The 9,720-nt window shown below is 50.5% G+C and overlaps 1 long non-coding RNA gene across 1 annotated transcript in view; it reads left to right on the forward strand.

The window, feature by feature from the left end:
* Positions 1-2,265, forward strand: part of LOC111828093 — an 8,736-nt gene extending 6,471 nt beyond the window's left edge. Inside the window, exon 3 of the long non-coding RNA XR_002831871.1 lies at positions 1,959-2,265. This is a non-coding gene — a long non-coding RNA (uncharacterized LOC111828093). The remainder of the gene's footprint in view (positions 1-1,958) is intronic.
* The last annotated feature ends 7,455 nt before the right edge of the window (positions 2,266-9,720 follow it).

Genomic DNA, 9,720 nt, shown 5'->3' on the forward strand with positions numbered 1-9,720 from the left:
TCTTTTTTATTCTTATACTTTTTTATTTCTCTTTTAAAAAGGGTAGAACCGACATGATAGGGCGGAGCCGCCGGAGACGGATTTGTATACCGCCGGGTCAGTTTCCAGTGATGGGCAGGGGCAGCAGGTGAGTGCACCAGTGGAGAAAGCAGCGCTGCTTTCATTTGTACTCGGTTCTCGCGATCGCTCCTCCCCAAAACGCAGCCTGGGGAGCTGTCGGTGTCCCCATTTCTGATGGTAAAGTGAGCCCCAGAGGGACTGGACGACATGCAGAGGCCGCGCAGCGCATTCGTGGTGGAAGGAAGTCGCATCTGACCCCAGATGGGTCAACTCCAGTGCTTGCTCTCACTCACGCATCTCTCTCAGTCTTTGTCCACACCTCTCTGCTAGTGAAGACAATAGGCGGCTTCCCACAACCAGTCATATTGGATTGAGGCCCACCCTAGTGACCTCGTTCTAACCTAATTACCTCCTTTAAGACCCTGTCACCAAATAGTTACACTCTGAGGTACTGGGGGTTAGGACTTCAACATGTCAGTTGACAGAGGGACAAACTTCAGCCCCTCACACTCCACCCTCTCCTATTTTTTTCAGATTAGGAACAGTCTATATTTTTTCAGATTAGACTGAGAGAGATGCGTGGTGTTTGTGTGTTTTCTGGTTCGAATTTATGCATTTCTTTCCAAAGCTCAGGAACTTTCAAAGCCCTGCAAGCATTATGGTAATTTTTGGGTGACGACAGCTACATTAGCATCTCAGACAGTTCGCAGCTTTTCTGCCGGCAGGCTCGTTTATCTTCACGGTTTTTATTATAAAAGGTATTTACATGTTATACATATTTACAGTTCTCTCCCATCACCAAAACCAACAACATTTTCACATGCGTTGCTCGAGAATTTCTTATGAACCAAAGACACTGAAATATTCACTGTTCCCCTGCTCACTTGTTTTAGTCTTTTTCTGTTTTGTAATCTACCCTCTGATTAGTTCTTCCCCTGCTCATTTGCATATGCATAAGCCTCATGATTTTTGCTGTCCTAGAGTCTTTATCACTCCACTTGAGCAGGTGCGCCTGCCCTCTTCCTTTAACTCAGCTAACGCTCTAGGAATTTGTTCTCGGTTTCATTCCTTTCAGGGAATGCTTATTTCAGGAACACCATGTGGTGGGTGAGGGGCAGGGACCATGAACATGGGCTTGCTGTGTGCTCTCCGGGCATGGAGCTGCCACTCTGGCAGGCGGGCACTTGTCTACGCAATGGCCACATGGGGACAGAAAGCCTGGGCAGAGGTTGGGCGGCCACAGCAGGGGCTGCCACTGGTTGGAGTTGGATAAGGCTCCTTACGGAGTTCCACCGTTAAATCAGTCCTGGGATGGGGACAACTCAGAGCACCCTCACGGTCCTGTTCCTAATCTGAAAAAAATAGGAGAGAGTGGAGTGTGAGGGGCTGAAGTTTGTCCCTCTGTCAACTGACATGTTGAAGTCCTAACCCCCAGTACCTCAGAGTGTAACTATTTGGTGACAGGTTCTTAAAGGAGGTAATTAGGTTAGAACGAGGTCACTAGGGTGGGCCTCAATCCAATATGACTGGTTGTGGGAAGCCGCCTATTGTCTTCACTAGCAGAGAGGTGTGGACAAAGAACCCGGAAGGCTGGTGACCCTTGAAGCCCTGGCAAAGGTCAGGGCTGTGCACCCACTGTTAGTCCAGACAATGGTAGCTGAAGCAACTTCCCCACTTATTATTATGTAAAATAAATCCTTGCTAAAGGGCAAGTCTGCCTGTTACTGGAAATTGCCTGCCTAAGGGCTATGGGTGTATCCCTAACCAATAAAAGGTTGGCGAGGCCTGAGCACCAGTGGAAGTCCTTCCCCTTGAGTTGGACTTACCCGCCTGGCCCCCCAGTATTTCCAAATTATCTCTTGTCTCTTCTCTTTCATTTGTGTGTGGCTCTTCTCCAGATCCTGAACCCTGAATCACGCGGGACGTGGGGGAACAAACTTTACACAACTGGTGTCCTCGTAAGAATAGGAGATGTGGACATAGACATGCCCGGAGTAAAGACCATGTGAGCACACAGCAAGAAGACATCCATCTGCAAGCCAGGGAGAGAGGCCTCAGAAGAAACTAACCCCACTGACACTTTGAACTTGGACTTCCAGCCTTCAGAACTATAGTCAGAAAAGAGATGTCTATTAAGCGCCCCCACCCCCACCCTCTGTAGTACTTGGTATGACAGCCCGAGCAAAATAAAACGGAGTGCTTATATTTGCTCTGCCAACCAATGAGTGGTGTGGGTGGCAAGGAAAGAGCGGTGTGAAAATGCTTTATAAATTACCGTGTGCCATATGACCACCACTGTGGGCGGAGTTTCACTATTTCCCTTTTCTTTGGGACCTTTGGGGTCACTGTGTGGACATTTGTTGTATTTGCCTGTGCAGAGTTCACCCCCCTTCTTTGAGGGTCAGCCTCCCAATTACTGTGAAGGAGGCCCCATTTCCACTGTCAGAGCACTGGGAGGGCTGACCATGCTCCCTCCTTTGCAGAGATAGGCAAGGGACCCTGGCCTGCCAGGGGCATCGCCCATCCTCCTGACCTGGTCTGGGAAGGTATGTGTCAGATTCAGTCCGAGGACCTGTGTTAGATGAGGGCTGTCAGGTAAAATACAGGACGCTTAGTTACATTTGCATTCCAGATTAGCTAGGGATAGTTTCTTAGCAATAATGTGTCCCACATAATTGCTGAATCTGGTAGTTGGACTAGCTGGACTATTTATTAAAGAGAAGCTTGCTTTTTGGTGAGCGTGGTGAGCTGGTAGCATGTAAGAACTCATGGACAGGAAGCAGAACTCAGAGATAAAGGAGGCTGATGACATCACTTGAGGCTCTGGATTCAGCCACACCTGAAGCTGGGAACTGCCTCTCCACCTTTCAGTTTTGTGAGCCAGCAAAGTCTCTTCTTTATACATAAGCCTGTGTGAGTTGGGGTTTTGTGACCCAGAATGATGCCTGGTATAATCATGATTCAATAGTTAAGCCAATGCTTGAGACCCCTCTCCCCTCCCCCACGCCTGCTGTCGGCTTATCCAGATTGTGCAAAGACAGGGAAGAGAAGTCTTTGAAACATAATGAGGAATAAGTTTAAATGAATCCAGTATCCCAGGGAGCTCTGCTTGAGGAGACATTGCATTAAGGACGTTCACCGCAATGGTACGGTGCTGTAGAGATGCTGAGGTGTTGGGGGGAGTAGGGGCCTGCCAACGCTGCCTTCCCTCGGCACAGAGGGCGGCACAGGCCTTTATCCTGCTGGGCTACCCCCCCTGGTGCCCAGGTCGGTGACAGCGTTGTGAAAGCAGTCAGAGCCACTGGTGCCAGGCCATGGGGACTCGCTTCTCCACCAGCATCCAGCGGTGCCTGGGCAGCATGTGGGCATCTGTCCTCCGAGAACTGGGAGGTAGCGGTGCTTGCTTGTTCTCTGAGAGAGGGATTGCCAGTCCAATGCTAGGAAATGGAGCAGAGTCCGGCATGCTCACAGAAAGACACGGATGGCCTTCCAGGGCCACCAGCTAGAGAGCGCGCTGAGGAATGCGTGAACATATCTGAAAGAAGAGCATCAGCAGAGGGGGACTGATGGGCTATGAAAGCCCAGACAGAGTCATGTCCATCCGGGAGGCAGGGCAGGCCCAGGCCGTCCCAGCACCGGCTGGAGAGGGGCTCCACTCCGTGGACATGGCCCTCCATCGGTCAAGGCCATCCTCACGGGCTCACGTGACTGAGCACTGCTACGCTCAGTCCCTCTCCTTGCTGTGATCCTAGAGCTCCAATTCCAGAGGCTGGCTTCACACCAGCTTGCCTGCAGAGGGCAGAATGCCAGCGCTGACCTGCTGGCACAACAGTCTGGCCCAGGAGCCAGGTGTATTTCTAAGAACATACTAGTAGAACGCTGTCCTCTCTTACAGACTCGATAACCTTGTAGCACTCTCCATTATCCACACATTTCCAAGTATGCCAGGCATGGTCAGCTACTCAGGGGGGCGGGAAGAATGGGTAAAGTCAGAGGCAGGGTCATTGGTGAGTGGACCCACTCCCTGTAGGGTGTCCCGAGTGTGGGTGTTGGTGATGCCCACTGGGTGACATGTTTGGGGGCAGGGTGACAGGGAGCAAGAATGCTGCCCTGCCAGATACTGTCTCATCCACCTCTCTCTGTCCATCAAACCGGATCAGCAAAGGCTCCCTCATCTCTCCAGCCTGCTGACTGTGTCAGGGAGGCTCTGGGGGTGGGGAATGGGACAGCAGAGAGATTCTGCTCTGGGCTCCACAGGCTGCTCCTGAAGCCTCTCAACTCAGACATCACCTCACTCACCACAGCGAGGATTGATGTGCGTCTGCAAAACCCATCTGGTCGCCATGAAGGACTCGGGTCTCTACCGGTAGTATAACATAGACCCCATTATAACAGCCTTAAAGCTTCCTCAGGGATTGACAGTGAAAGCTACCTGGCTCAAACTATGTTCCTCGATACCGGTTGATGCCCCCAGAAGTAAAATCCGTGCGTGCAGCACCCTCCGCATATATTTCTGTCCATCACCATTGCTCCTCATCAGTGAGAAACACTCACTGAGCCGTGTATTTCACCCGCTCCCTAAACATGGCCGCAGGCCTTCCTGTGTGTCAGGCACGGTGCTGACTGAGGACGTGACTGTGAACGGAAGAGACCATCCTCATCCTGTGGAGGAGCTTACACTGTGGTGGCCCAGCGGTCTGTGCTGTGGGGAGAGAGCACGGCTGTGGGGGTGTGTGCAATGCGGGGAACCGGACCTCTTCCCTGGGGGTTGAGAAACTCCCTGGAGAGGCGGCTTTCAGGTACTGCATGTCCTGAAAGATAACGGGGTGGGTGTGGGTGCAGGAGGTGTGCACCGGGATCACAGCAGGGAGGGGAGCCTGGACCTGGCTCCCCGGGGCCGCCTGTGGGTGGAGAAGGAAGAGGCTGTGAAGGGGCAGGGAAGGTGGTTGGTCTTAGCCCGAGGGCGGTGAAGAGACTGGGCGCTCTGCCCCATCTGGCTGACCCCTTAGCGATTTTAAAGACCAGGAGGCCGGCACACCTGTGTCCTTGACCTTTGGGAGCCCGATAAGTTGAAGCCGAATTTGGAGGTAGGAGAAGTTACATGAATGACTTTGACGCCGTTTTCTCTCTAATCCTGACGCTGTGACCAGGCTGTTAGGATTGTCCTTGTCCAGGAGATGGCAGGCTCCTGCTGCGGACGGAGTCAGCGCTGGGCGGCTCTGGGTGGAGGGGGAGGGAATAGTGGCTGCAGTGGCTCCTCCTGGGAGGTTGTGATGCAGGCTCTGGGTGGGGACCAGGTTGGTGCCAGCCTGAGGTGAAGAGGTGCAAACAGAACTTTGTACCAGGGGACATTTGTGTGAAGTGGGGGCGTCACAGGGAAAGGGCTGAGCTCTGCTGCGGACCTGGCAGAGCTTCAAACTGGCGCCCAAGATCACAGGAAGCTGGAGTAATCTTCTAATGGGGAGCACTCCAGAAGGAAAGAACAGCGGTAATGGCTATCAATTACGCAGTGTTTACAGCGAGCCCGCGCGGCCCTTTCATCTCGCCTCTCTCATCTTGCCTCTGAAAGTCACACAAAGCCTGCGTTTCCAAATCCAACTTACACTCTGGCTCTTGTCCCCACCCCAAGACCTGCCCCCACCCCACGTCTCCCCCGCTCTGTGCATGTCACCATCACACACAGTTACTCCTGGATTAGCTGCTAGGGCTGCCTTAAAAATTAGCACAAAACTGGAGACTTAAAACAATAGAAATTCATTCTCTCACAGCTCTGGAGACCAGGAGTCCACATCCAAGGTCTTTTCAGGGATGCACTCGTGCTGCAGGCTCTGGGGAGAGTCCTTTCTTGCCTCTAATGGCTTCTGGTGGCTCCTTGTGGCCACATCACTCCAGTCTGACTGTCTCTTCACGTGGCCTTCTCTGGGTCTGTGTCTTCTCCCCTCGGTCTCTTAGAAGGAGACTCGTGGTTGGCTTTTAGGGTCCTCCTGGATGAGCCAGGACGATCTCATCTAGAGATCCTGAAGCATGGTAGCAACCATGTTTGGGTAAATGTTTAATATATTTTTTTTATATATATTTTTATTGATTTTTTACAGAGAGGAAGGGAGAGAGATAGAGAGTTAGAAACATCGATGAGAGAGAAACATCGATCAGCTGCCTCCTGCACATCTCCCACTGGGGATGTGCCCGCAACCCAGGTACATGCCCTTGACCGGAATCGAACCTGGGACCTTTCAGTCCGCAGGCCAACGCTCTATCCACCGAGCCAAACCGGTTTCGGCGATGTTTAATATTTTAACCCTGCTGACTTGGCTTCTGTACTTACTTGCTTGCTAAAATAATAGAAAAGTTATTTTGATTTTCTGAATTATATAAATCATCCCATTCGATTGAATACGCTATTGATTGTAATGTGAATACCCCATTGGTTGTGGTCATACTGGTTTTAGAAAGCACATTCTTCTGTACCTGGGGACCAGGACAGCACAATTATCCTAAATTGCCTCAGTGGCTACAAATAATGCATTCTGGTTGACTCAGTGGTCCCAAGACCCGAGGGCTCTAGATAATGTGTTTCTGTCAACTCAGTGGTCCCAAGACCAGGACAGCACAATTACTAAATTGCCTCAGTGGCTCCAGATAACGTGTTTCTGTTGATTCAGTGATCCGGAGACCTAAAACTATAATTTAACTAACATGCTCAATTCGCTTCTGTAACTGCTTTGTGCAGGTTCCTCATTCCAAACCCAAAGATGTAATGAATACCTTTGTGATTTTTGCCTATATAAATCTGGTGTTGGGGCTAGGTAATTATGGCAAGATTTGGAGAGCAAAATGCCCCCTCGAAGTCCCGGATTTGCAATAAATCTGACTCCTTAATTGGACTTCTTGAGGCGTCCTTGTGTGATTCGTGGGGTACATTACAACAATCCTTAACTTAATTCTCTCTGCAAAGACCCTGTTTCTAAATGGGGCCATGTCCACAACTTTCAGAGATTAGGATCTGAGCATGTCTTTTCAGGGGACACCATTCAACTCTACACTCGGCGAGGAAACCTAGAGGTTGTCTGTCCCCCTCCTCCAGTCTCACATTGAAACTCTGACTCCCAAAGTGACTGCATCTGGAGGGAGGGCCTTTCGGGAGATAATTCAAGTTGAATGAGGTCATAGGGGTGGGGCCCTAATGTGATAGGACTGTTGTTCTTCTAAAAAGTGGAAGGGATGCCAGCTCTCTCTCCTCGCACACACAGGGGAAGGCCATGTGAGGACGCGACAAAGAAAGTTACCAACTGCAAGCCAGGGAGAGAGATCTCAGCAGAAACCCTGGTCTTGGACTTTCAGTCTCTAGAACTTTGAGACAATACAGTTTTGCTGTTTCAGCCTCCCAGCCTGTGGTATTTGGCTGTGGCAGCTCGAACAAACCAGTACACACTCTGAGCTTTTTGCCAACCCAGTCTCCACATTGCCACCAGTGCGTGAGACACGAAGCGCAAACCTCTGCTTAGAAGCAACTCTCCCCCTTCCCTTCTTCAGATCGATCCAGGCACTGCCCTGAGCACCAGGGATGTACCAGCGAACAAAACACACCCCTCCCCCCAGTCTTCTGTGAAGCTTAAGGTCCAGCCTGGCCTAGCTGCCTGGGGCTCTGAGGTTAAAGCCCTGCATTTTGAACAAGGTCTGCACAGCCCAGCAGGGTCAGCCTCCACTTAGTCCCTGGTCACCTTCCTTCTCCACCACTTGACTACACATCGCCTGCTCCCTCCATGTACACAGCCTCCCCAGTTCTCCTGGTGCACAGCCCTCCTGCCTCCGGAGAGCTCCCTGCGGCTCCTTCTGCTGAGGGCTCCCCCTTTGCCTGCTTACCTCGCTCATCTTTCCCCCCTCAGCCTCCTTGAACAACCCTGGTACCTGCTCTCAGCAGCTGCCACACCTCCCTTGCAGCAGTGATAACAATGGCAATCAAATCATTAATTGTGCAATGAGTTGTTTGGGTCCTTGTAGCCCACCAGCCTGAAAGCCCCCTGAGGTCTGTGCCTGTTTGTTTCCTGTTGTTTTCTCAGCTTAGGGAACACAGCGAGTGCTTGTTAACCATTGCTTCATGAATGAGCCAAGGCATGAGCAAACAACTCTAAGCAATTCCCATCCTTTAGAGCAGTGGTTCTCAACCTTGGCTGCACATTAGAATCACCTGGGAATCTTTTTAAAATCCTGATTTCTGGGCCTTATCCTCCGGAAATTCTGTTTCTTTGTTACTAATGTTGTGGCCCCGCCCCATAACAAAAAAACAGAATTTCCGGAGGATGAGGCCCAGAAATCAGGATTTTAAAAAGATTCCCAGGTGATTCTAATGTGCAGCCAAGGTTGAGAACCACGGCTTTAGATGTTTATATTCCCAATGTTCAGGTGCGGAAAGCAAGGCTCAGTGCGGCTAGGTACCCGGTCAGAGGCCACCCAAAGCCACAGTGGGGACTGAAATTGAAATCCAGAGTTTTCTGATTTCAAAGGCGAGACTCCTAATAGCCATGACTCAGATCCAGTTCGTGTGAGATGGGAGAATTCTTATCAGAAAGGCAGAAGGGAATAACTATAACTTAATTAAAGAGTAATTTTCTTTGCAAGACTAATGATTGCAGTCAACAGGAGAATGGGTAAACAATCAGTGATATATTCTCATAATGGAATAGGACTAGCAAAAAGGGGACATGAACTCCCAAGAACATGTTATCGCATTGATATATTGCGAAAACATTACGCTGAACCAAAGAAGCCAGGCTCAGACAAGCACACGCTGTGGGGTTTGATTGATGTGAAACTCTAGAACAGGCAAAAGCATCTCTGGTGAACAGCATCACGTCAGCAGTGGCCTCGGGTCGGGTGGGAGCGGACTGGGAAGGGGCACGGGGCGACTTTCTGGGGCGATGGCAACGTTCTCTTCTGGCGGAGGTTTCAGTTACCCGGGTGTGTTTGTATTTGTCTGGGCTCAGCATACGTATGCATGAGATTCGTTAATTTCTCTGTTTGCAAACTTTATCTCAAAAAAGAAACTCTTAGGCACATATTGAACTCCAGTGAATGATAAACACACCCAAGGGCTGGAGGTGACGTGCACTAACATCTGCATCTACTGCAGAGTGCGCCAGAAATAAGAGGGATTGTTGACGGACAGAGGGATGAACCGATGGCCAGACATGTGATGAAGCAAGTGGAACACAATACTACCTGCGGATTTCACTGCATAAGACTTTCAACTTTGCTCAGCTTGAAATCTTCATAAGAAAATGTTGAAAAAATAAAGTATGATAAGCTGAAAATGTGTTTAAAAATAGCTAATGTTTATTGTAATCAAGAAAGCAACCTAAAGATGAAGGAATAAAAAAATCACTCGTTGTTGTGCATGGGTTTCAAGGGGAGGACAGGCAAGGAGGACGGGCATAGGGGCTGGGAGAGGCGGGACCCGGTGGGACTCCATCTTGGCAGGCCCTGCAAGAAGGGGCAGCTGGTGTGGCTCTCTTCAGGATACAAGAGGCTCCAGGATTCGGGACCAAGCAGCAGACAGCAGCCACCTCCTCCCCGAGGCATGGAGGGTGGCAGGGTTAGCCCTCGGAACTTGCTCACCCATGGTCTAGTGAGAAACAATGACATTTTTCTTTAGAGCTAAGA

Source organism: Myotis lucifugus, unplaced genomic scaffold, assembly GCF_000147115.1.
Source record: "Myotis lucifugus unplaced genomic scaffold, Myoluc2.0 scaffold_282, whole genome shotgun sequence".
NCBI lineage: Eukaryota > Metazoa > Chordata > Mammalia > Chiroptera > Vespertilionidae > Myotis > Myotis lucifugus.